The sequence below is a fragment of the Podarcis muralis genome, chromosome 8 (genome assembly GCF_964188315.1).
Source record: "Podarcis muralis chromosome 8, rPodMur119.hap1.1, whole genome shotgun sequence".
Classification (NCBI taxonomy): Eukaryota; Metazoa; Chordata; class Lepidosauria; order Squamata; family Lacertidae; genus Podarcis; species Podarcis muralis.
This window is the reverse complement of record NC_135662.1, coordinates 74339537-74367330: the sequence shown is the minus strand read 5'-3', so window position 1 is coordinate 74367330 and position 27794 is coordinate 74339537. Positions and strand designations below refer to the sequence as shown.

At 41.8% G+C, this 27794-nt stretch overlaps 1 protein-coding gene across 3 annotated transcripts in view; it reads right to left on the bottom strand.

Annotated features, from left to right (window-relative positions):
- CDH18 (cadherin 18) overlaps window positions 1-27794 on the bottom strand; it is a 293809-nt gene that overhangs the window by 218859 nt on the left and 47156 nt on the right. The window lies entirely within an intron of this gene.

Below are 27794 nucleotides of genomic sequence, written 5' to 3'. Positions count from 1 at the left end.
TATTCTGCCTCTGATGAAGCACAGCAGTTCAAACTGCTTAAGATTTCTAATTCTACCATTGATAATACCTGTGGTTTTTGGAGCTGTGTGTGTATGTGTTCATGATGGGGTTTTCCCCCCTTTGCAAGAAAGAACATATGCTACCACTGAGCCAACTTTTCTTTTCTTTTTTATCTCCTGGGAACCCTTGCAAAATGAGTTCCATATCTCTTGTGTTGCTGCAGGTTGGAGTTAAAATAAATAATTAAATAAGTTGATGGAGGGGTACCGGAAGGGAGGGATAAAGTTCTTCTTGTGCTGCTGAAACTCATTAGAGTATACTTGGTTCCTGCTTAGTGAAGCAGTGAGACTCTAATGAATTCCCAGGGACCCAACTCTAGCATCGTGATGCAAGCTAAATGAAGCTTTGCAACCAGGAAAGCACAAAGGCCAAGATGAACTGTAAATCAACTGGGGTTTCAGAGGGCTTTGGAGCTCACCTGTCTGGTCAGACACCAGCAAGACACTTCCAGGGTCCACACCACATACAGTCATACAGTGTCAACTGGCTGGTTTGCCTCACTTTCTGCAGCCACATTCCCCATACTCTCCAAGACTTCTCCAATGAAAATAGGTGTGTCCTATTCTATTATTATTATTATTATTATTATTATTATTATTATTATTATTATTATTATTATTATTATATTTTACCCCAGCCACTCTGGGCAGCTTCCAACAAATATAAAAACAGAATAAAACACCAAACATTTTAAAACTTCCCTATGCAAGGCTGCCTTCAGATGTCTTCTACAGGTTGTATAGTTACTTATCTCCTTGGCTCAGGGGGCAACATTTTCCCAATGAAAATAGGGATTTCCTAAGGAAAAACAGGATACTAGGATCAAATTAGAAACCAGGATAGCTTCTGTAAATATGGGACTGTCCCTGGAAAATGGGGACACACTTGGAGGGTCTGCATTCACACTCTTGTAGCCAGGAGTGAGTTGTCCAAACCTAACGTTTGAAATCAGGATTCTGTCATTATCAAAGATGCCATCAACTAGACTAAATAATGCTATCAGCTACAAATGAAGCAAATTGATGCCTCATTGAAAAACCAAAACAACAAACAAGATGCACCCATAATTCATTAAGTGCTTACATATTCATATTGCTCTGTGCAACCCATTCATTTGGCCAGATACCTAACAATAAGGTTACCAGATTTTTTTTCCAATGAATCCGGGGACTAAATAAATAAATAAATAAATACATACATACATACATACTACACGTTCAGGACGTTGATGCTGCAGTGATGGTGGTGGCAGAGGGGCGACCGCTGCCTTGACCTCCACCACTATGTTTAACCTTCCTCTGAGGCTTTTATCTCCTTTCTCCATTAGCCTGGGCAACCCCTGAGTTGTTGGTTCTTCGGTGGTGGTGGTGGGGAAGTGGTGTGTGGTGGGTCAGGCACGGAAGGCGAAGGAGGAGGGCCAAGAGCAGTGGCAGTGAGGCTCTGGCAGCACAATGCCTCCCTTGCCATTGGAGCAGTCCCAATCCCAGTCCTACTTGCGTGCAAGCAGGAGGGGGCAGGGGTCCCTCAGCTGGGAAGTGAGACTTCACAATGCGTTTCGGAGCAGCCCCATCCCAGCTCCTACTTGCATGCTCCTACTTGCACAGGGATGCGGGTGGCGCTGTAGGGATGCGGGTGGCGCTGTGGGTAAAAGCCTCAGCGCCTAGGGCTTGCCGATCGAAAGGTCGGCGGTTCGAATCCCCGCGGCGGGGTGCGCTCCCGTTGTTCGGTCCCAGCGCCTGCCAACCTAGCAGTTCGAAAGCACTCCCGGGTGCAAGTAGATAAATAGGGACCGCTTACTAGCGGGAAGGTAAACGGTGTTTCCGTGTGCGGCTCTGGCTCGCCAGATGCAGCTTGTCACGCTGGCCACGTGACCCGGAAGTGTCTCCGGACAGCGCTGGCCCCCGGCCTCTTGAGTGAGATGGGCGCACAACCCTAGAGTCTGTCAAGACTGGCCCGTACGGGCAGGGGTACCTTTACCTTTACCTTTTACTTGCAGGAGGGGGCAGGGATCTCTCAGGCAGTGCAATACCTCCCTTCCCATCAAAGCAGCCCCAATCCCATTCCTACTTGCGTGCAAGCAGGAGGGGGCTGGGATCCCTCAGCTGGGAAGGGAGACTTCCTGTTGCCTAACTGGTAGATCCCTGTCCTCTCCTGTTTGTATGCAAGCTCTGATAGGAAGTGTGAAGCCTCCCGTCACAGTTGTGAGATCCCCTCCCCCTCCTGCTTGCACACAAGTAGGAGTTGGGAGGCTGCTCCGATAGGCAGCATGAAGCCTCCCTTCCCAGCTTAGTTGCTGGGGTCAGGGAAGGTGGAGGCAGCCCAGAAGCTGCATCTTAGAGCCCCTGCACCACCATCATATGGAGACTTCCAAGCAGCTCCTGAAGCCAGCCAGAGCCAACTGTTCTGGGCTGCTGAGAGACTGCCGCTGCTGCGTTTCCCAGGGACATTAGATGAAATCCAGGGACATTCCGGGGATGGAATTTGTCTGGGGACTTATTCACAAATCTGGAGACTGTCCCCAGGAAACAGGGACGTCTGGTAACCCTACTTTACAAGATAGAACACAGGGTTGCACTGGTATGTTATTGAAAAGCAACTTCTTGACTGTGGAACATGTACTCACTAGGTGGTTTAGGGCTCTTGCATTGCCAGTTTTCCCCAAACCCTCCTCAGTGCACCGGTGGAATGTGCAACTGTGAAATAAGCTACGTTTAGAGATGGGGAGGTAAATTTTCCAGACGGCAGGAAGAGTGTGAAATGATGGGAAAGAATTAATAGTTATATTTAAAATCCAATCCTGAAAAACAATAGTGGTGTCTAAGTTCTAAAGAAAGCAGGAGATGAAGTTATTCATGACTATTGGAAGTCTCGTATGATATACTGTATTGTTTGCTCTATAAGACTCACTTTTTCCCTCCTAAAAAGTAAGGGGAAATGTGTGTGCATCTTATGGAGCCAATGCAGGCTGTGCAGCTATTACAGAAGCCAGAAGAGCAAGAGGGATCGCTGCTTTCACTGCGTAGCGATCCCTCTTGCTGTTCTGGCTTCTGAGATTCAGAATATTTTTTTCTTGTTTTCCTCCTCCAAAAACTAGGTGCGTCTTGTGGTCTGGTGTGTCTTATAGAGCGAAAAATACGGTAACAGGATCTCTGGATTTTTCTTTTTCTTTTATTGAGGTAGGGAGAGTCTTACAATATACTATTTTTAATATATTATTACCCACCCATAGCAGTTGAGACCAGGTACATTACAAAAGCAAACAAACCATCAGACTAGAATGAAGAAATTTATAAATGTTGGCAAGACGTTTAGGGAGGGGGTCAACCACTGAAACAGTTTTGGAAAGTGGAAATGGAGCAATGTAAAGCAAGGACACGGAAAATTCACTAAAGCAAACTGGGAAAGGGAAAGTGCATATACTGTGCAATTGTATGGAGATTATATATATATATATATATATATATATATATATGCAGAGCTGTATCTATCACAGCTGGATTTGCTCCCAGCTGTTAACAGGAAGAAACAGAGGCTGAGAGAACAAAAAAACCTGGAAGAGAACATTTCACAGGCACTGTGATGTATTGAGGGAGTCTACAGTGATGGCGCCTCTGATAGTGTTTTGGATGTGAGCTGTCATAACATGAAGGACTAGACAGGATTTATTTATTAATTTACTAAAACATTTCCATGCTGCCTCTTCCCCCTTTTAGAAGTTAAAAGTAAACCAGGAATAGCTCAGGATGGGAGTAGGGTGGGGTAGAGATATTATGAAGGAGGGTTTGAATCCAATAGGCAGGAAAGGGATGGCAGAGGGATGGGTATAAGAGGAGGAAATAAAGTTGAAGGCTGTCTAGGGAGGGTACTCCACAGAGTGGGTACCACTGTCCCAAAGCTATGCTCCCTGACTTTGCAGATGGAATTAAAATAGATAATTAAATAAGTTGATTAAAATAAATAAAAAGAAGAAAGAAAGAAAGAAAGAAAGAAAGAAAGAAAGAAAGAAAGAAAGAAAGAAAGAAAGAAAGAAAGAAAGAAAGAAAGACATGGAACAAGGCTGACTTTGCAGATCTTAATGTGTGGAGAAGGGCATGTGGCAGAAAGCAATCACTGGGATACCTTTTACAGGTGATAAATAGTACTCTGAATTCTCACAGTAACAGCACAGCTGAGTATTCCTCATCTGCCTCACCCCAACACACACACACACAATATATATGTGTTTGAGTTATAACATTTTAGGTCCGCAGCTGAAATGTAAACAGATCCTTAATTACTGCAGTGTGTGTGTGCGCGAGAAAGTAGAGAATGAGTGGCAAAACGGCCTTAAAACACTCAAGAGCTCATTAGTTGGGGCTTAAGCAATAAAGCCCTTTATCTAACTTTAGCTGTCCTCTTAAAGCTGACTTCTCAAAAACCTGTTGCTTAAGCGTTGATGGGAAAGCCAGCTTTAATAGCTCAGCTGCTGGCAAAATGCCCGACAATTTAAGACTGTGATTCATTTGTGGTCTATTTTTCTCATTCTCTCTCAGCCAGTTAAAGTCAAGGGTAACCAAAGCAGTGATCTGAACCTTCAACCCAGAGATCAGATGCTAAGTGAACCAAAACTTTTCTGACGTTTGAAAATGACCACTTAACTCTCCTCCCCCTCCCCATTATTTTTCATTTCTACCTGCCAAGACTGGAAATGTAAGCACTAAAATATTGCAAAGATCGACAACACACACTCGCAGCATTCCTATTTGAATCTAGAAGGCAAAAGTGTTTCCCTGGATCCAGCAAAAAAAGGCCAGCAGCATGCATAAGCAGGTTCCCTTGACCACAGCCAATACGGCAAGTATATGCAACTCCATCTGCACTGTGATGGGCATATAAGGCCCACTGAACGGTCTGGATGTGTGTGTTTTTACAGATAAATGCCCCTCTCTATCCGGTTACTGAAGGGAATTCATTCTGCATCAGGGCTTTTGCATTTCAGAGGATAATAACTGTATTGCTGGATCAGAGCACTAACTCAACATTCTGTTTCCAACAACCAGCAGCCAGATGTCTCAGACAAGAAGGGTTTCATAGAGCAAAACTGGACAGGAACCCATACCCACGACTAGCAAGTGTATAAATGTTCTTTTAGCACAGCGATTGGAGCTTTTCTCTCGATGCAAACAGAATGCCTGGTGGGAGGGGATCTGGTTCAGGAATAATTGCTAATTGCATGAATGGTGTCACATCTAGTTTGACCCTAAATTATAGTTTTCCCCCTATGGTATGCCTCAAGAGCCTGGTATTCAGATCTACATGGAAGTTCCATTAACAACTCAGAGGCTTACTCATTAATTTGTCTAATACTTAACAAAAGAAAAATCAGGCATCTGAGCTAGAGATCATTAGTATACCTTGTGGCACAGAAGTCCCCTGATAGTTAAGTGGTTTGGCCGTGAATCTACTGCTATCCAGCTTCATTATATCACTGCATGTTCAATAATAATAATAATAATAATAATAATAATAATAATAATAATAATAATTTTTATTTATACCCCGCCCTCCCCAGCCAAGGCCGGGCTCAGAGCGGCTTACAAGCAATAATAAAAACAAGTTGAATGATTACAACTTAAAAACAAAATTAAAATACAACATTAAAATATCGAAACATTAAAATATTAAAATGTAGCCTCCTCGCAGAAGGAGAAGGAAAAGAAAAAAGGAAGAGAGGGAGGGAATCACATTGGCTCCAAGCCAAAGGCCAGGCAGAACAACTCTGTCTTACAGGCCCTGCGGAAAGAAATGAGATCCTGCAGGGCCCTGGTCTCATGAGGCAGAGCGTTCCACCAGGCCGGAGCCAGAGTTGAAAAGGCCCTGGCTCTGGTTGAAGCTAATATAACTTCCTTAGGGCCTGGGACCACTAGGGTGTTGCTATTTATGGACCTTGAGGCTCTCTCTCTCTCTTCTACTATTCTGAGAGGCTTCTGTCCACACTTTCCACACACCAATAGCAAACACACAAGTCTTGTTTATGACTTCCATGTAAGCTGCCTGTATGCTGAGCATTAATTCTGCAGGAGCAAAGTCATGTCCACTGGTGGTGTAATATCACAAATACCAACGGCGGACATTTGTCTGAATGTGAGTCCTTACGTAGCCACCCTCTCACAAGAAGGAGATATCAGAAGGGTTGGTGAAACTTGCATTAAGGGAAAACATGAATAGCAAAAATACACCAAATGGGACAGAAGGAACCCAAAAAAGCTCATTGTGGACTTGGTAAGTTCAGGGAGAACATAATAAGAACCTAACAAGAGCCATTAGGCCAGCATCTTGTTCTCACAGTGGCCAACCAAATACCTGTGGGAAAATTGCGAGCAGAACATGAGCACAGCAGTACTATGCCCTCCTATGATTCCCAGGAAATAGTTGTCAGGAGTTCAGCCTACACTTGAGTAGGACCCTGGTAGAAACACATGCCCAGCTGGCATGTTCCCTCCCTCCTGGTTGATCGTTCAGGAGCTTCAAAAGCTTTCTTCTGCCCGAACATCACAGCGACCGATGCCAACAGACACTGGCACACTTAGGGATCCGCAGAGTTTGCGCACCTTGCGTGACAGACCTCAGCTACTCAGCATTTTGGCTAATCTACTTTATTTACATATAAACACACACGGAGCACTGCAGCATGGCTCCCTCTCTCTCTCTCTAGCATCAGACAGAAAAAAGAGAAAATGAACAAAGGACAATAGTCCCATTCATGGAACACAGTAACACAAACATCCTGTTTCCGTCACTTCCCACTCTGTGGAGTCAATACATATACCGCCATGTGAAAGACAACAAACCCATGACTGCAATCATGGAGCAGGAATTCTAACAATGATATCATACTGCCTCTGACAGTGGAGGTAGAACATACCCATGATGGCTGGTAAGCATTATTATCCTTGTCCTCCATTATCCTTCCCCCCCCCCACAAAAAATCCTCTTTTAAAACCATCCAAGTTGGAGGCAATCATTGTCACCTGTAGGGACAGCTGTGCTGAATGTGATTCTATGCTGAATCTTCCAACATTCAGCTAAAACGGATGTCCAGAAACTCTAGTAATATGAGAGGGAGGGGGAAAAACTTGTCGCCACCCACTTTCTGCATGCCATGAATACTTTTATAAGCTTCTATCATCTTACTTGCCTTTTCTCTCAGCTAAAAAGTCACAAAAATAACCTTTCCTCAAAGACGAGTTGCTCCACCCCCTTAATAATTTCAGCTGCCTTTTTCAAAACCTTTTAAAACTCTGCAATAGCCCTTATGAGTTGAGGTGACCAGAAGTGTACACAGTATTCCAAATTCAGTTTCACCATAGATTTGCATAATGGCATTGTGACATTTGGCAGTTTTGTTTTCAGTTCCTTTCCTAATGATCACTAGCGTGGAATTTGCCTTTTTCACAGCTGCCACACATTGAGTTGACCATTGAGCTATCCACTATGACTCGAAGGTTGCATTCCTGGCCTGTCACTACCAATTCAGACCCTGTGGGTGTACATGTGAAACTGATGGCATTTTTTGGGGTGTTGTTGTTTTTTGCCCTGATATGCATCATTTATTGGACTTGTTTACAGTGAATTGCATCTGCCATTTTACTACCCATTGACTCTGCTTTCAGGATCTTCACCATCTCTTTTTTGTTAAAAGGACTCTGAACTGTTCAGTATCAGCTGCATACTTGGCCACCGTAAAGCTGGCTGGCTTTTGGAAGGAAGAACACAGAAAGAAGGAGTTGGGATGGAGTGGCTGGAAACCTGAACGCTCAGTCAGTTTTATTGCACACAGCCAAAGGCTGCCGCAATGTACACAGAATCATTCAACAATTAAAAGAAAATATACTTAATTGATACAAAAAACTTAAAACATTTATATTATCAAGACATTACCTACTCTAAAAGTAGCTTAATATACAAGTTAAGACATTAAAAAATAAAATTTATAAGCTAAAATTATCACATGGCCACTAATATATTAAAAATAATGTTAATTAATACAATGTGCAATTATATTTGGAGTTTGGTGATAAAGACAGAATATAGCTTGATGTAAAAGGTAAAGGTAAAGGTACCCCTGCCCGTACGGGCCAGTCTTGACAGACTCTAGGGTTGTGTGCCCATCTCACTTAAGAGGCCGGGGGCCAGCGCTGTCCGAAGACACTTCCGGGTCATGTGGCCAGCGTGACAAAGCTGCATCTGGCAAGCCAGTGCAGCACATGGAAACGCCGTTTACCTTCCCGCCAGTAAGCGGCCCCTATTTATCTACTTGCACCCGGGGGTGCTTTCAAACTGCTAGGTTGGCAGGCGCTGGGACCGAGCAACGGGAGCGCACCCCGCCGCGGGGATTCGAACCGCCGACCTTTCGATCGGCAAGCCCTAGGCACTGAGGCTTTTACCCACAGCGCCACCCGTACATAGCTTGATGTAGATAGGGTCAAATAAATTCATCTCCTTTACAGTTGGTGGCTACCTTGGCTATATAATTTGCTCTAATTTTCCTAGTGGCAATTGCAAAGAGTGCTACACGCCAGGTCACAAACTTATCTGGAAGGAGAAATAAAATTATGTCAGAAGGGTTCTGGCCAGGGGACCTTGTCATTATAGGTGCTAAAAATCTTTCTCTTGCTTCATTATATAAGGGGCAGCACAAGATATAATGCATAAGGTCCTCTACTTGCTTCTTTGGGTTGTGTCCTGGCTGTTTCAGCTACTAAGCCTTCTTCCAGCCATTAGGAATGCATTGACGCTGCTGAACATTAATCTTCAAACTTTGGAGGACCGTCCTGCAGCTCACACATTCATCTATGAGAAGTCAGACTGAGGAGCATTAAGTCTTTGCAAAACCTCTGAACGGACACTATAACTGAACTGATTAAAAAGAAATATGGTTGGCAGCGTGTTATAGATGAGGCACCAACTCCTATCACAGCATTATCCAGTATCCTGACCTGCACCGCTGATCCAGATTTCAAGACATGAAAACATCATAAAGCCTACTGCAAAATGTCATAAGTCATATGATGAATTATTTAAAAGAATCAAATATTGGGAAATATAGTGTTTTATTCATTTACTGCTTGTAAATACCAGCTGCTGCAAAATTCTGAAGTAATCTGCTTTGCCATTGATAGTTTTATCAGCTAAAATAGCGATGTGGCATCTATGGCTTTCCAGATGTTGCATCCCTAACTGTTGACAATGCTAGCTGAGCTTGATGTCCAATAACAACTGGAGGCCAAAGGATTTCCTGCCCCTGAACTTAAGACATTTAGCCCCCAAGATTCAAGACTCTGAAGATGCACAACATTATTATGAGAAATTCTTTTTTTCCTTTTTTGAAATCTGTTTTTCTGCTCCAAAGGAATGGATTTCTATGGAAAAGTCTTTGCTTTTTTTAAAAAAAATGTCAGCTTGTTTAGTTTGCTCTGGTACCTTTTCATTAGACGTTCTTCCATTGACAGTCTTCACTGACAGTCACCTTGCATCATGTTGCTTGTAGTCCCACTCTCTTACCCTAACAGCTTGCTATAGTTTAACAGGAAATTTCTAAGTCTGTAGCCACTGTGAAAATTCGCACAGATGCTTTCTCCAAGCAACCTTCATAAGGAACCAAATCCCACCCCCCACTTTGCAGTTTAGCATTATAGCACAAACTGGTTGTGAGAGAAAGCTGCCACCTGAACACTGGTACAAGAGGACATCTTGACACAACCCCCCCCCCCCGAAAGTTATTGCTAGATGTCAGGTGCTTCCTTTGGAGGGAAAAAAAAAAGATCTCTCTGAAAGGAGGACAAGGCAACAGTGTTTGGTCAAGGGCTCCGTGTTCTCCTTTAGGCTACACAAGCAGCAGCAAAAAGATTTCATTTTCCATTGAACAAATTTGACAGAGCCCTCTGCTCACCTTCATCTATCTGCCAGCCATGCCTCACTTGCACAAAGACGCAAAAACACAGGAGAAAACAAAATGGGGACAATGATCAAACACAACCACTGCTGCGTTGCTGTTATCGTCTTCTCGACTGAGCAGACCCTTCTCTTCCGATAAACCTTTTTGATAAGTATGAAGTGAGGAAATCATTTAGACTGCCTCACCTGATGCTTGGATTTTGAATGAAAATGGAGAGAAAATCCGAGGGTTGGGAGATTTGCCTCCCTTTGGGGAAGGGGTCTTCTAAACCCCTAGAGATCTTTTCCAACTCCTGCTTGAACAAGCCCTTGTGACATCCCTTCTAAAAATGCATTCCTTCCTCCATACCCCCTTCAGGAGGAGCCAATACCATTTGCTTGAGCTCATGTGTATTCAAGCTCACTCTTTTGAAATATCATTTCCTTTTAGCCCATTTCTATCCGTGGTTTAAAAAAGAAGCTATTATAATTAGACTTTGGCCTTCTCCTCTTTACTTTGGTCTTTGCGGAAGTCTAACATGCTCTGATTTCTGGCAATATTTATTTCCTTAAACTGCTGTACTCCTCTCAAGCACATCAAGTAGCAGCATGTCACCTATATGGAAGATCTAAGAAGAAAATAAAAGACCTTGCAGCTCTGATTCAAGTGTTAGCACTCCTCCCCAGCATACAGTACTCAATTTGACACATCAGTGGAACAATAAGAGGGGAAATGGGTGTGGGGAGGAAACAACACCTTGAAGAGTACACAAAACCTACAATCTCTCCATCTTGGGTCACCTTGATTTTCACTGACAGGATATGAAAAATTCCAACTGCACTCACAGCATGTTTTTATTGCTGTTCTCTGGTTTTTACATCTTGATTGTTTAGGAAGCAGAAGCAAACAATAAGTCCATTATTTATGGGAGCAAACAGATTAAAAGCTTAATTTTTCATAAGATGCATTACGATTGCCTTTTACAAAATCACCTTATACATTGTCTACTCAAAAGTAAACCCTGTGGAGTTCTATGGGGCTTACTCCCATGGAAGTATGTATAGGGTTGCAGCCTGAATGTGCATTTTCCTATAGTAATATAAAAGTGATTTTGGATTACATGCTGGATAGAATACCTGCACATGATGAAAGGAGTCAATTACATAACAAAATAACCTATTCTTTATCTTTCTTCAGCTACTTGCGCATAGCATGTTAATTTGGAAATAATTGTTACATCCTAAACCTTCAAAATACCTATTCTTAAACACTAGGTAATTTAGCATTTGTCCTGCATTGTGTGTACTATATATACTTCCATCTGTAAACTCTTTGGTACCAACTCTTTGTTTCTGTTAACAAATATTTCAGGATCTTAGACTGTTTCAATATATTACAAACCTATTTTAAAATTCACTTAATATATTTTCATGGTAGTTTTTACAACCTAAGGCAAGCCTATAAAGCAGTTATCACCACTTCCCCAAGCTGTGAAAATCACTACTGCATTTTGTTTCCTTTGAGTTGCGACATCCTTGTAATATATGTTTATTCACAAATATATAGAAACTACTGGGAGCGAGCAGACTCCCAAAGCGGTGTCTTATGTAGACAATGATAAAACATATTTTGTAATTGTTAGCTAATGTCCTGTGGTGTTACACATTTTTGCATGGTTTTTATTGCTTAGGCAGATGCATTATGTGACCCATGAGAGCAGCAAAATAACCAGACGGTACAATGGTGATGGGATAAAATCAGGCAAAATCTTTGACACAGGAGGCAGGGCAAAGGTTGGCATGGCATTGGGTCCCAGGATCAGTTCATCATTCCAGAAGCCCCAAGTTGATGGAATGGATTTGCTGGGTTTGGATCACTCCAAACCTGTACGATGGAAGGTGGTGTTAGGATACAGTTCCATTCCACCTTTAGAACAGATGTGTGGATTGTTTGTATGCCACATGTCTGCTTACTTCCAGCACAATCTGCTGGGAACTTCCGTTGTCTATTGCTTTTGTTATATGGCTGTTTGCTTGGACACAAAGGGAAGCAGACATGTTTTTCCTTTGTTCCTGATGCTGAATAAACGCCTGTAAATATGCTTGCAAACGCCTCTGTCCGCCACTTCCGTTGTGAAAAGTTATTCACTCTGCTGATTAGAGCATGCTCAGTCTCTGAAGGCTTCTGAGGCTCAAGTCACTGATTGATGCTGTTCTGAGAACCGGAGTTCGCCCGGCTGCCGGCCGGTGGCTGGAGCCAGCTGGGGGCCTGCCAAATGCCCCCGTCTCCCTGGACGCATCCCAACAGGTGGCCCACATTGAACCTTGCCCATTGTGCAAGCCAAGCAAGCAAGGCCTCACTGGGGGACCAGGGTGCAGATTCCAACCAGGCAGTTACTGAACACAAGCTTGGGTTTGCCATGGTCAATCCTCCCCTCAGGCCCCTTATGTGTCTCCCTATACTATGTTGATCCTGACCAATGCTATTTCCACCCTTGTACAATGTTCTTCTGCCTAACAAAGGAAAGTCATAATTTCACTGAGGGAAAGAGCGGGGGGGGGGGGGGACTGAACCAAGTGTCAATCAGGCTAAGAGGGAGGGGAATCATTTCCAGCCCTGTCAACCAGTGACCCAAAATTGCTCAGTGAAGGCTCTAACCTGAGGATGGGCAAGTAGGAAGCTCTCAAAGCAAAATGGCTATGAGCTCCAGGGGAAGCAGCCTTATATAGGCTTTCCCCTCCCTTCTGAAGCAATGACTCATGGGACAGCTTTTTCCCATGAGCAGAGAGAATACACAGAGAGGATACTGGGCAAAACCTTGCCCAGTATTTTGCTGCAATCTATGGGCCACAGCATCACCGGGCAAAGTCATCCCGTGCTTATGGGGCACAGAATGGGGCTTGTATAAATGTATAATTGCTATAATCCATTTTTATTTTCCCCCTCCCATAGAATTGCAGTCTACAATTTTTTTTTTAGATAGATAGATGATAGATAGGTAGATGATAGAGATAGATAGATGGTAGAGATGATAGATAGATGATAGATGATAGATGATAGATGATAGATGATAGATGATAGATGATAGATAGATAGATAGATAGATCGATAGATGATAGATAGATAGATGATAGATAGATAGATAGATAGATAGATAGATAGATGATAGATAGATAGATAGATAGATGATAGATAGATAGATGATAGATAGATAGATGATAGATAGATGATAGATAGATATGGCCTAACTCAGGCATAGGCAAACTCCAGCCCTCCAGATGTTTGGGACTACAATTCCCATCATCCCTGACCACTGGTCCTGTTAGCTAGGGATCATGGGAATTGTAGTCCCAAACATCTGGAGGGCTGGAGTTTGCCTATGCCTGGCCTAACTAGCTTCACAGCCACAAAGGCACCTTTTAGTTTAGAATATTTTTTGTGGGTATGTTCAGTACTTTGGTCAGAAGCAACTGAAGAACTTTTATATACCCTGCTTGACATAGTATGTGTCTGGATCTGATAAAGGTAAAGGTAAAGGGACCCCTGAGCATTAGGTCTAGTCGTGGCCAACTCTGGGCTTGTGGCTCTCATCTCGCTTTATTGGCTGAGGGAGCCGGCGCAAAGCTTCTGGGTCATGTGGCCAGCATGACTAAGCCGCTTCTGGTGAACCAGAGCAGTGCACGGAAACACTGTTTACCTTCCCGCTGGAGTAGTACCTATTTATCCACTTGCACTTTGACATGCTTTCGAACTGCTAGGTTGGCAGGAGCAGGGACCGAGCAACGGGAGCTCACCCCATTGTGGGGATTCAAACCACTGACCTTCTGATCGGCAAGTCCTAGGCTCTGTGGTTTAACCCACAGCACCACCCACGTCCCTACTGACAGTTTAATTCTTTCTACTAAATCTGATAGAAGAGAACGCAGAAGACTGAATCATAAGACAACAACTGTGGCATCATGGATGGATGGCAGAAAAAAAAGCAAACAACAATTGTGTATGTTGATGAGAGACAGATATATTTAAACCACTTACGTGGGAAAGTAGCACCATAGTGACTATAGGTCTCAACTCAGATTTTGACCAACTTGGATGTCAGAAGAAACAAAATAGCATCCTATGAAGGCTACATCAAGGGAATGAGCATTCTAATGAGATGGCAACCTATTTTAATTGGACCCCTGTTAGAACCATAGATATATAAGCTAGGTGACAAACGGATCTTTAAACCAGGGTTACAGTTGCCAAAATGGGATGCCTAGTTGCCATTTTTGGGCCAGATGGCTCGGAAGTCATATTTTTCAATACAACTTTTTAGCCAGGTGCAAAATATGCCTGATACGTGGCAAAACCTGAGTGCTGAATTGGACATACAGGTTTATCTTCTAGACAAAGAATTTCCCATTGATTTGTGCAGGCTAGATATGTGTATAAATAATCCTGGCTCCTGCAAATTTACAAGAAGGTGCAAGAAAGAAACAAACAAATATATCAAAGCTTTACTGATAAGCAGGGTCTCCACTGAGATAAAGAGGAGAAGCAGGCAGTTTTGAACAGGGCACTGGACCCGCTTACAAATCGCACAGGAGATCATAGGATTTGACAAGACCTAAACATCATTTGGAGACCCATTTTCATACTCAAAGGAGCAAAATGGTAAAGGGCTGATATCTTCAGTACTTCCTTTTGTATCTCTCCCCTGCTGCTGTGACCTAGATGAGCATTAATAAGAGGGGAAGAAAATGTTATACATATAAAGGAAAAAAGTTCAAGCAGGGGAAACATATATAATGAAGCAGAAGCCATTTAGCATGAACTTTAAAGTTCTCACCAATGACATTTTGAAACATGTCACATTTTCAGCTTTTGAATAATGTAGTGAAAGATCAGATCTCAACCAGGAATTGAAGTTCGGGATCAAACATCAGCTGCAAAATTAGAATGCAAATGGAAAGGTATTGCCACTAAATTAAATATACCTGCACACTGCTCTAAAGGTGGGAAGGGTTTGGTCACCACAATATTAGAATATTTGAAATAATAAGAGCCTTCTGTGTAATGTGCACACACAGAGAGAGATAGACATTTAGACAACCAGTTGACTCATACATGTATTTATTTGCTTTCAGGGACCACACCGTTATGAAAGCAGGTGCCATATGCTATCTGCAACAACTAGGGCAAATTCTAAATCTGTACTCAAATTTCTACAAGTCAAACCTTACTCAGCAATTTCACACAACCCACACCTGGATGCATTCCTGCATTCTCCTTGCTGCTCTTCTTTACTGGAATAGGTCATACAAACAGAGAGAGTTGCATGCAGCTGTGAATGGGTGGGCATTATGTCTGCAAAGTGCCATTCCTTAACACCATAAAAATTAACTTTATACAAATAAGGGGAGAAAAATGTGGAACTGTGGAAACTTTAATAACCCTCCCCCCACAAAAGCTTCCCCACTTTTTTGCCTTCTGGGTTTAATAACAGGTCCCAGTAATTATATTTAGTATAACATTGGACAAAGGATATCTTTGGGGAAGAAAAAAAATACAGGGGAAAAAATATAATTCAGGAAGATGATTCTAATATTACTTTTTATTAGCTTCATTTCATGATATTGCTCCTTGAAAAGATATGAAAGATTGAAGAGTTCTGCAGTTATTGTTTTCTCGGTGACTTTACCACAGGAGTTGGAAAGTTTTGTTACCAAGCAAATGAAATCCATTATACCTGACAGCTGCACAGCCAAAGCTTCATGCATCTGAAGCCAAACTCGAGATTCCACAATCATGAAGTAGCAGTCCTTAAACCTGCCATGAAGATCTCTGTGATCAAGTGTTGACTAAAACCCACCAGATTCCAGACATTCACTCATAACACTCATTTTTCAATGAGCAGAGTTCTTTAAAAGAATGACCTCACAGATTTATCTCCGTTAAACGTTTAGTGGAGTCTTGATGGGGAAAGGTCAGCAAACTCTGTCAGCAAACCAGGTCAGCAAACTCTGTCCTTTTCCACTTTATGACTTTTCTTCATTCTACAGTGGTACCTCGGGTTACATACGCTTCAGGTTACATACGCTTCAGGTTACAGACTCCGCTAACCCAGATATAGTGCTTCAGGTTAAGAACTTTGCTTCAGGATAAGAACAGAAATAGGGCTCCGGCAGTGCAGTGGCAGTGGGAGGCCCCATTAGCCAAAGTGGTGCTTCAGGTTAAGAACAGTTTCAGGTTAAGTACGGACCTCCGGAACGAATTAAGTACATAACCCGAGGTCCCACTGTATTTGTCTTTTCTTTCAGCTTCTTTTGCAGTTTCTCTCTGCCTCCTCAGTTTCCTCCTTGATCACGCTCAACTTCCCAGTTTATGTGCACAGAGAGGAGACTGTCTTCACATTGATGCCAACATCCCCACATTACTTTCAATCCAGATGTGTTCTCCTCCATATAGGCATAATGCAAGCTCACTAGTAAGTCAGGAGGCTGTCAGACATTTGATGAAAGCCACAAGAAAATCCTTTCTTGCCTGAGTTGCAAACACTAGGTGGTTTCAGATAAACAAGTGATCACTGACTTGGTTAACACCACTCTAGAAACAAATGAATCATTACATGGTGACTTTATACTATTACAATGCAATTTTTCCATCCATAGCGTTTATGTGGCTAATAGAAGCAATGGGATAATAATTGTGCAAAGTACTAGTAAGGAAAAAACAACTAGCTTTCCACTTGATTATGAACATTTAGACTCAATAAAGTTATTATTAATTATGTGTATTCAGGTACACAGGAATACAGCCAAAGATATACCCTACTTATACTTTTATAATTTATCAGTGTCACCTCAAAATAAATTATTATTATTTATTGAATTTATATACCGCCCTATACCCGGCACGAGAAAGAAAGGAACTATGTCATTCAGTGTTTCTGTGAATGTGATCATTCTCATAAACATGCAACGTATAGTTTGAATTTGAAAAGAAGGTGTCAAAGAAAAGCATGGTGTTGTATCTATAGATTAACTTATACATGTCAGCTCATTATATATTTCAGTCAAGGTGACAATTTAAAATATATGTCTCCTTTACACCAGCCTTTGTACAAGTCTTTATACATTGGTTTTCCTCATCTCTTAGAGCTTCCTCAAACCATTTTCTTTTACTTCAAACGACATTTGATATATTTGGGCACATGGAATCAAGTAACACCACCAAATAAGAGCTGCTTGACAGTGGAATGGATTACCTTGAAAGGTGGTGGACTGGCTTTTTTTAAAATAGAGGTTGACTGGCCATATCTCATGAATTCTTCGGCTGCCATTCCTGCACTGCAGGGGGTTTGACTAGATCAGGCACCCCCAAACTCAGCCTTCCAGCTGTTTTGGGACTACAATTCCCATCATCCCTGACCACTGGTCCTGTTAGCTAGGGATGATGGGAGTTGTAGTCCCAAAATAGCTGAAGGGCCGAGTTTGGGGATGCCTGGACTAGATGATCCTCAATGTCCCTCCACTTCTACAATTCTATAATTCATAGAAAGGCTGCAGAGGGTTGCAGCGAATATTTCTTTTTGCCATCCCTGCTTTGGCTACTTAATATCAGTAAAAGAGTTGTGACTATATATGTAGACCACATGCGGGTACTATGCAGAATCAGTTCATGCAACTGGCACTTTTACATGATCCTCTGTCAGGCCACAAGGCCAATGGCAGCTCCACACATTCCCACTGACCAAACCAAGCTTAAAAGTTCTAGGGTCCATCTGGAATAAACATCCTAAAAAGACAAGGTTGTTTCCTAAAGGTCACTTCTCTATCTCATGCTACTTAGTGAGGAAAAATAATGCTCAAACAAAGCTTTCTTTCAACTGTTTTCCAAAGTCCTTAACACTCATTCATCACATTCACCAAATGACACTCTCCAGAAATGAACTATTTTACAACATTTATAGTTTCCTTTTCCTTTTCTTCATACCTCATGGTTATATGACATGCCTTAGCTCTGGAAGCCTAATTCATCATTTTCTTTTTGCGCACACACGCTACTTTTGCTCTGTTGGATTTCAAGCTAAGTATAGAAACAAGAGCAGTACACCAGGGAATTCAATTCCCAAGCAAGGACCTAAGATCTTCCTTCCAAAATCTCCAGCAATGGCATATAATGTCAAAAATGATCACAGTGTTCTACTTTTGTGTATGAGCAAGCTGGAAAGAATGAGACCCTAGTCATAAGGCACCCATCCAAATTTCTCCGTGTGGATGGCATTTGCTTCAAGGAATACAGCCTGATCACCAGCATTTTCCTTCCCTTTCAGTAACCATGAATATTATTCCTTATCTATTTTGCAGTACTTTTTTGTGGATCTCATTTAGGCCCCTTTTCAGTCACAAATGGGGGCAAAATAGTTCAGTGTTAATTTCCATAATAAGGTTCCTACTGACTGCAAGCCTGTCAAAGTGAACCACTTAATGTAAGAAGGTAAGAAGACTGTGCATTTGATCCAGGATCCTGTTTTCACAGAGGCTAACCAGGTGCCCATGGGAAACCCGTAAGCAGCACTCTCTCCTTCTGTGGTTTTTAGCAACGGGTCTTCAGAAGCAGAGGCAGAGCATAGCCATCATGGTTAGCAGGCACTAATAACCTTATCTTCTATGAATGTGCCCAATCCTATAGGCTGATGGCCATCACTGCAGCACAATTCCATACCTGCCTTCTCAGAAGAAGTCTTTGGATTTAATGGATGGCTTGATGAATATGTTGACCCAGCATGCAGGAGCAGTAAAAAGGTGTAGATGTTAAACCTATATGCATACCCTTCTCATTATTTGGACTGTTGTTGTTTAGTCGTTTAGTCGTGTCCAACTCTTCGTGACCCCATGGACCAGAGCACGCCAGGCACTCCTGTCTTCCACTGCCTCCCGCAGTTTGGTCAAACTCATGCTGGTAGCTTCGAGAACACTATCCAACCATCTCGTCCTCTGTCGTCCCCTTCTCCTTGTGACCTCCATCTTTCCCAACATCAGGGTCTTTTCCAGGGAGTCTTCTCTTCTCATGAGGTGGCCAAAGTATTGGAGTCTAGCTTCAGGATCTGTCCTTCCAGTGAACACTCAGGGCTGATTTCCTTAAGAGTGGATAGGTTTGATCTTCTTGCAGTCCATGGGACTCTTAAGAGTCTCTTCCAGCACCATAATTCAAAAGCATTAATTCTTTGGCGATTATTTGGACTACATTTTGCTAAAATGGCTACAGCAGCGGACTATAAATAAACAGGACTGAAGGCAGTGCTTTTTTTGTCTAGAAAAATTGGTGCTGAAATCACCACGAATGCCACCTTTGCACTCTTATAATGTCAGTGATGCCCATCTGAGAGGTGCTGGAACTGAGTTCCGGAGAGTTCCAGCTGAAAAAAAGCCCTGACTGAAGGGAAAGGTTTGGTGAAAAACCAGCTGGGGTTGCAGTCACCTTTCTACTCAGTTATACCTCATTTTTATGACCACATTCCAACATACATTGCCACTATTTATTTAGCAAGTGCTTAAACTAGGTACCACTCCGGCAGGAAGGAAAACAGCATTTCTGTGCACTGCTCTGGTTCTCCAGAAGCGGCTTAGTCATGCTGGCCACATGACCCGGAAGCTGTACGCCGGCTCCCTCGGGCAATAAAGCAAGATGAGCATTGCATTGAGCATTGAGTTGTCCGTGACAACCTAACAGTCAGGGGTCCCTTTAAACTAGGAATTAATATTTAGATCAGTAGTTTTGTTTCATTTTATAACATTATTTAAAAATGCAAATAATTAATATGTTGCACACACAAATTAAAATACTATGCCCTATATATATTCACTTGTTATATATTGGTCGACATGTTGGGATCCTCAGCTATCACCTTCCCTCTCTCTTGCTCCAATTCAAAAACAAAAAAGGAGGGGAGAATGAGATTTGGAATGCACAGAACCCCAGTCTCCAAGGACACTAAAGCTGGCCACCCATGACTGACAAATAGATGCCTTGCTTGTATTTTTCGTTAGGTGAGAATTGCAGATACTGGCACATTAGTTTTTCACCTCAGCATCTGTTTTTAATGTGTTCCTAAATTTCCCAGTTTCTACGGGTAACAACATAGCTCTGAGCAATAGGTGTTTTCTTTTCTTTCAGTTGCTTCTAAAAGGGAGGGAGGGAAACAAGATTCACAAAAGGCAAAAACAAAAAAACAAAAAACCATGCATAAGAGTCCACTAAAGGTAAAGGTAAAGGTACCCCTGACTGTTAGGTCCAGTTGTGGACGACTCTGAGGTTGTGCACTCATCTCACTCTATAGGTCAAGGGAGCAGGCATTTGTCCACAGACAGCTTCCAGGTCATGTGGCCAGCATGACTAAGCCGCTTCTGGCGAACCAGAGCAGCACACGGAAATGCCGTTTATCTTCCCACTGGAGTGGTACCTATTTATCTACTTGCACTTTAACGTCCTTTCGAACTGCTAGGTGGGCAGGAGCTGGGAAAGAACAACGGGAGCTCACCCCGTCGCAGGGATTCGAACCGCCGACCTTCTGATCGGCAAGCCCTAGGCTCTGTGGTTAAACCACAGCACCACCCACGTCCCAAGAGTCTACTACTCCCAGCCTATATAGAGCTTGCAAATGCTTTTAAAGCAGCATTTTTGCCTATTCATCCTATTCAACCCAGACACTGCCACAAATGTAACTAACTTAAACTTGTGAAATTTACCACATGTACACTCAGGGTCTGTCGACACAGGTGTACCAAAGTAATTTCCAGTTCAAATCCCCAACATTTGCTCATGGAACGTCCAACACATCGTCTGTCACCACTACCCCTAAACCTTTATATGCAACATGGCTGAATAATCAATCATTTTCTAGCAACAACAGCAGCAACAACCTCTATTTAAGGAAGGCAGAGAATATGTATGCAAAGTATTTTAAATACTTCAAATGCACTTTATAGAGAACATCATCAAAATCATTATCATTTAGGTTAAGACAAAAATTCCATTTTTAAAAATATGGATGGAGGTATACATTTATTTATTTTCATAACTTGTACCCCAATTTATAAGCAGAAACTCAAAGTGGTTCACATCATAAAAAGAACAAGACATTCTATAATATATGGAAACTGCTACTTACTGGAGTATAGAATACCTATGATTGAAATAATGAATATGAGAACGAATCGGAAAGAAGAAACATGAAGACTGCAACCCAATTCTTTGCAGTACTTGGACAGTGAGAGGGGAAATGTGTTGAGATGTCCTGACAATGATTTGCAGGATTTCCCCAAGTTAACATCCAGAGAGACAGAATCTGGAAGGGGGAGAAAGAGATATGAAGAAGCATACATATGCCACACAAATGGAGGGCTTTATTAACACAGCCATATCAAAATGTCATGGGGTTTTCTGGTGCAGGCATCTGGCTGCAGTGACATGTCTTGTTTTATCTTGTCACACTCATCTTGTACAGTGCAATCTTTTACTGGTGACGCTTCACAGCAGTGACACATCTATCAGACTAAATATATAGGGTCAGATTCACTGAAGCAGGCACAGAGAGGTTTAAATTACTACCCATCATGTCCGCCTGTCCCTTTGCATAGTCCCTCGTTATCTCATGCCAACCCTGCGGGGAAGACAGATGGTACTGCTGGTGACATATGTACCCAGGGCATCCTCCATGACTGGTCAGCTTAAATATGCACCACAAACTCCATGAGATCTCCAACAGTAGCAGAAAACACATCATTCTGTACCTTGACCAAGTCATCCCTGTACCCAGTACTACGTCCTTTCACCCATCTTGGCCAAAATAGAGCAAAAGGTAATGACTTCATTTCAATAACATCTCTGCCTGCTATTGGAGGTTTCTTCAATTATCTAATAATAATAATAATAATAATAATAATAATAATAATAATAATAATAATTTATTTATATCCCACCCTCCCCAGCCGAAGCCGGGCTTAGAGCGGCTAACAGCAGTAAAATGATACAACATTCTAAAATCATTTCATTATAAAATCAGTTCAAATCAGATTAATGGCAACCATTGGGCTAGAGTTCTGTGAGGGTTGCCAAAGGAGCAGGTCAGGCCAAAGGCCTGGTGGAACAGCTCTGTTTTGCAGGCCCTGCGGAAAGATGTCAAGTCCTGCAGGGCCCTAGTCTCTTGTGACAGAGTGTTCCACCAGATTGGAGCCGAAAAAGCCCTGGCTCTGGTTGAGGCCAGCCTAACCTCTCCGTGGCCTGGGACCTCCAACAGTGTTTTGTTTGAAGACCATAAGGTCCTCCATGGGACATACCAGGAGAGGCAATTACTCGTAGCCGAGAAATGTAATAATAATTTAATAATAATAATTTATTATTTATACCCCACCCATCTGGCTGAGTTTCCCCAGCCATTCTGGGCGGCTCCCAATCGAATATTAAAAGCACAATACAGCATTAAACATAAAGAGTAAGATTGTCTTCCATGAACACAGTTTTAACAGTGAGTCCGTAAGTGACTGGGGAGGCCAATTCTGGATCTACACGTCCTTCCACAGTGGGGACATATGTTTCCGGGCAGGAGTTGATCATGGTGAGGGTTTTCAAAATGTGCCTTCCTCTTAGCTCGTTTCTCCCTTTCATCTGAGTTTGAGCGTCTTCAAAACCCATGACACCTTTGATAAAGGCTGTTCTCCAATTGGAGTGCTCGCAGGCCAGTGTTTCCCAGTTGTCGGTTTATACTACAGTACTATTTTTCAGTTTTGCCTTGTTTCTTCAATTATAGCCTTTCCCCATCAGAGAAAGGAACCTTGATGAATATACAGAACTTTGTGGAGGTCTGTTGCATTGCAACAGAAGCCTGGGAGTGGTGTCCTTATGGCATCTTTCCTGTGCCAAGACGATAAACTATAATAAAAAGACCAGTAGGTCCAAGGCAAGCAATTTAGTTCCTGCCTATGCTGGTACCACATTACCTGGAGGCTGGGCAATGCTAATACACAATGGAACCACATCACTGGTCCCATCTGCATGGTTCATTTATGCAAAATGTTATTGAAACAGCCTGGGAAGAAGTACAGTGGAGGTGATAGGCAATCAGGGGAAAAATAGGAGATGTGCTTCAGGGTGCTTCTAATTATAGGACAATACCACACAAAACTAGGAGTTTGGGTTTTGCAGACTTTTGATTTTGCAGCAGACATGGAAAGTCTCCAGAGAAATGTGTCATACCACTTTTTAAGCGACACGCATACTAAGAAGGGCCAAGGTGGAATGATCATTTAGTGTAAATGCTTAGGCTGCGTACACAGCATAGATTCAAAGCACATTTAAAACACATGGCTTCCCCATGTGTACTTTCCCCCTTACAGAGCTACAATTCCCATCGCCCTTAACAAACTACACTCTTAAACTGTTGAATAGCTTGAAGATCATGATAAGCTTTGATTTTCTATTTTCTACCGTGTCCCTTGAATCACTTACACATTTCTCATTAACCATCTTCAGAGGCAGAAAGCACAAATGCTATTGCAGGAGCACAGCGGCTTTGGTTTACTCTGGTTCACAAAGGACTTTCTTTAATTCATGAGCAGGTGTTTCTATTTAAGCTTTAGAATCAACATGAATTCATGATTTCAATATGAAATCCTGTTGGGGCTGCTGCATTTTACTTAACATTGTCAAATCTTTTCAAAATGATATGTTCCTTATGTTTTCAATGCCAAAGGGGCGGGGGGGGGGGGAGAATTACAGCAGGCATAAAGAACTAAAAAATTAGTTTTGACAAAGAACATTTTAGTCTGCATATTTTCTTAGATCAGGTGTTGCTTTCCCCCTTTTCTTCTTCACAGTGCAAGGCACTGTAATGTATATGGAAATAAGTATAATAGATGATAGAGAAAACAAGAAAATAACCAAACACAGACTGAGGATCCAGTAAAACAGGGATTTATTTATTTTCAGCTGGAACTCAGCACTGGCACCTCTTAGATGGGTGCCATTGCCACTATAAGAGAACAATGGAGACGTTCATGGTGAGTTCGATCACCTCTTTTTCTAGAAAATTAACACTAAATATTTGTCTCAGACTGACATATGAAAGCCATTTTATCTGTTCACATCTGTACAACGTTTCTAGGGCAGCATTGAACATTGGCCAAAACACCCTATCTGCATAACATGACAATACCTGCAGATCAAGCTGGTGGCTCAGTGGCTCAGAGGAAAGTAAGAATTACAATCAACCATGTGTGAGACAGATACAGGTAAGAGATCTCTCATGCCATGTCAGGCTTAATTTTCAATAAATCTACAATCACTTTTTGGGGGAAGACTTTTGTAAAGTCAGAGATGTCCCACGTTCAGAAAATTTTGATAACATTCCCTCAGGCAGAATTCCTTGGCTAAACTGAGACCTGTAACAAAATAACATCCTTCCTTGGTGTTGGAACGCTAGTGAACAGTAAAGAAGGCTTACTCCTTGTTGCATGGTAGCAAGGCAAGTAGGTGGAACAGCATATGACAGGTCATATCACTTGAGTTACTGAGGTCAATCAAGCTAGCCAAAGGGAAACAGTCACTCACCCACTGAGATACTAGCTTAGGGAAGCTTAAGAATCATTGTGGATTTTCTGGTGAACTGTTTTAGGACAGCGAAGCCAAAGATGAAAAAGATGCTGCGAAGTAGCAGGTGACTACAGAACAGAAAGAGAGCAAACATCAAAGAGGCTCCTTTGAATAAGTAGCTTGGCTATGTGATATATACTAATTTCAAGGTGGCTAACACATAAGGAAATACCTGGTGCATTCCTGATGGTTTTTATAAAACATTAAGACAGGCAGACAAATAAAAACACAAACTACTGCCCCTAGGATAGTCTCCTTACTCAAGGAAAACATTTAAAATGAATTATATGATTTCCCGTCTTTTTGCTCTGAATGCATGTACATAGGACTCAATGATAATGATTTAGACAGCTGAAATTGGCCCAATAGCTGATATCTTTTTTACTTATATTCTATGTCTGACATCTTACAGGATTCTAATTAGTGAGGACAAAGATACGATTCACTGTAAGATTGCCCCTGAAGGAATGGAAGAGAGAAAGTCGCATTTGAACATGATAGAAAAATAAGAATTGCTCCTCCTACACAGAGAGATGCAAAGTGGGGTATTAAACTATTACGTATTTCCTGTCTCACTCTCAGTGTCATTGTTTTTGAGTTGGGGGTGTGTGGCTCCCTCAGGAATGCATCCTACGCCCTCCCAACTCTGGATTTTCAAAAGTGAATGTGTGGAAATGTAAATTTGGGCCTTTTTTTAAACAGAGAAAATAGAGAACCGGGCAGACCTTAGATGCTATTTGCGAGATTGTAACTGCTAGTTAATGAAAAGTTAAATTAGAGCAGCAGTATATTTTCTGTCCTGCAGCAAAAACTCATTGCAAATCTCACATCAGCATTGCCAATGATAGGCCTTCTTTTAGTGTCCTGGCTCAAAAAAAAAAGGTAACAAAATTGTTTTGGACTATATAATATGAGCAGCTTTGACAGTCACACCCCCAAAGGCCTCTGCAAAGTGTGAATCGACATCAAGGGGAAGTGCTCAAAGAGATCGGCATGAGATCAGAGTGGGTCCAACTTCATTTTGGCTTCCATGGCTAAGCTAGAATAAATGCCTTCCATATTTCAAACTATATAATACACCTTGTTTTATTTGATTATGCTATTGCAATGCTGAGCTAGTTTCTGTTTGCTGCCATTGCTATGCTGAGTGACCAACTGTGTTCTAGTGAGGATGAAAAAGAGGAGCCCCAGCCTTCATTATTGAGGTTATTAATATTATGCATATGGAAGCAAATTGGATGAATAAAAACTGACTCTTGGAAATGAAAGTACTTCAGTCTAATAGTATGGTTCAAAAGCTTTACTTGCAGAACTTGACTCCAAAGACAACTTGAAAACTAATAAAGTTACATTCAGATAGTTGCATCATATCATATACTGGTCCCAGCATAGGTCAAATATCTTAGATTATAAATATCTTAAATCCAGATCTAAAAAATCAAAGCTCTCTCTTCCAAACAGCCTCTGTTAGCTCAAGGCTCAAGGCTGTTTTCCTACAGAAGAGAAATTAGCAGGTCAATTCTCTTCTGTAGCTTCACAGGAAAGACTCACACACCCAAAATGAAGACCTAATGATTAGCATATGCATAGACTTGTAACACTATATCTTTCCTGTGATTTTGAGCTCATCACTTCATGAGGTGCAGAGGTACAACCCCACTTAATGATTAACATTAGGCACTCTACTTCTGCTCTTGTTTAGCTTCAACGGAAATTTACATACAGTACACATACAGACACATTACAGAGTTACTTTCCCTTTCAATGTACATTAAACAATTTTACCTAATGTTACTTTCCAGGGGCCAGGGATCTACCCCACAGCTGTAATGCAGAACAAGGAAAATCCCTGCACCTGGAATTGGCTACAACCATCTTCTGAGAAGTGGACATATTGGAGCACATCATAGCCTAGTGTCCAAGACTGAACACTGATACCTAACTCAGGATCTTTCTTATAGGCTGAATCAGATTGAATTCCTCAAAATATGGTAGTAACTGTTGATGGTTTGAGTGGTAGTGCTTACTGCAACCAGCCACTCAAAAGACCAAATCTAGGAATGCCATTGAATATTTTGATTAAATTGTTGATTGATTTGTAGCTTGCCTTTTTTAATGTATTTTTGAACCAGATATTGTAAGACTGTCCTGGGTTCCTTCAAGAGGAAGGTTGTGATAAAACAATCCAACAATTATTACTATTATTGCTATTTGTTTGTTTGTTTGTTTTTCAGATTGCAAGAAGGTCATTTTGTACGTCCGTGCTTCTCGTGCCATTATCTGAAGACACAGAGCTGAGATGGATATTCAAGTCACCAGTGAGGCCAAGCTCCATGGAAATACATCAGGGTTCATAATTTTTGCTGGCAACGGGGTGCTTTTTGAGGGATTGGATACTTTCTCCAGCAACTTGATCTGGGGTTAAACATAAATCTACTGGAAGTAACTATGTACATGCAATTTTACTTACTTACATGGAAGTAACTATGTACTAGCAATTTTTTGTCTACCAAGTGCCCCATAAAGCATCCAGGAAGCTGAGAGCATACATTCTTTAAGAATTATGAATGTCTGAATACATTAAACAGATACAGTCTATTAGCTGGACATTATATATGTGTATATTGATGCTTTAATTGAGGTAATCAATATTACTCATCCAAGAGTTGGATTGGCAACAAATGCAAGGAATCTATTCTCAATGTGATGAATGCTCTTGTCAGGAGACCAACAACTGTTACTTTAAATGTTAAATTCTGAATGAAACTTGGCTTCTCTGCAATCTTCTGGGGCTTCCTACAGGCAATGTTTAATACAGCAAAAAAACAAAAATCCAATCCAGAATAGTCTTACTACTTCCATAGGAACAGGTGAAAAGAACCATGGAAGTACTTTGGGACAGACACATTTATCTTTTTCAGAAGATTTACTTTTTTAGACATGATAGTGATAAGGGTGGACCACAAGCCTGACATGAGTCAACAGTGTGATGCAGCAGCAAAAAAAAAAAAAAAAAAAAAGGCTAATGCTATTCCAGGCTGCATCAACAGAAGTATAGTGTCCAGATCATACGAAGTAATACCACCACTCTATTCTGCCTTGGTCAGGCCACACCTGGAATACTGTGTCCAATTCTGGGCACCACAATTTAAGAAGGTTGTTGGCAAGCTGAAAGATGTGCAG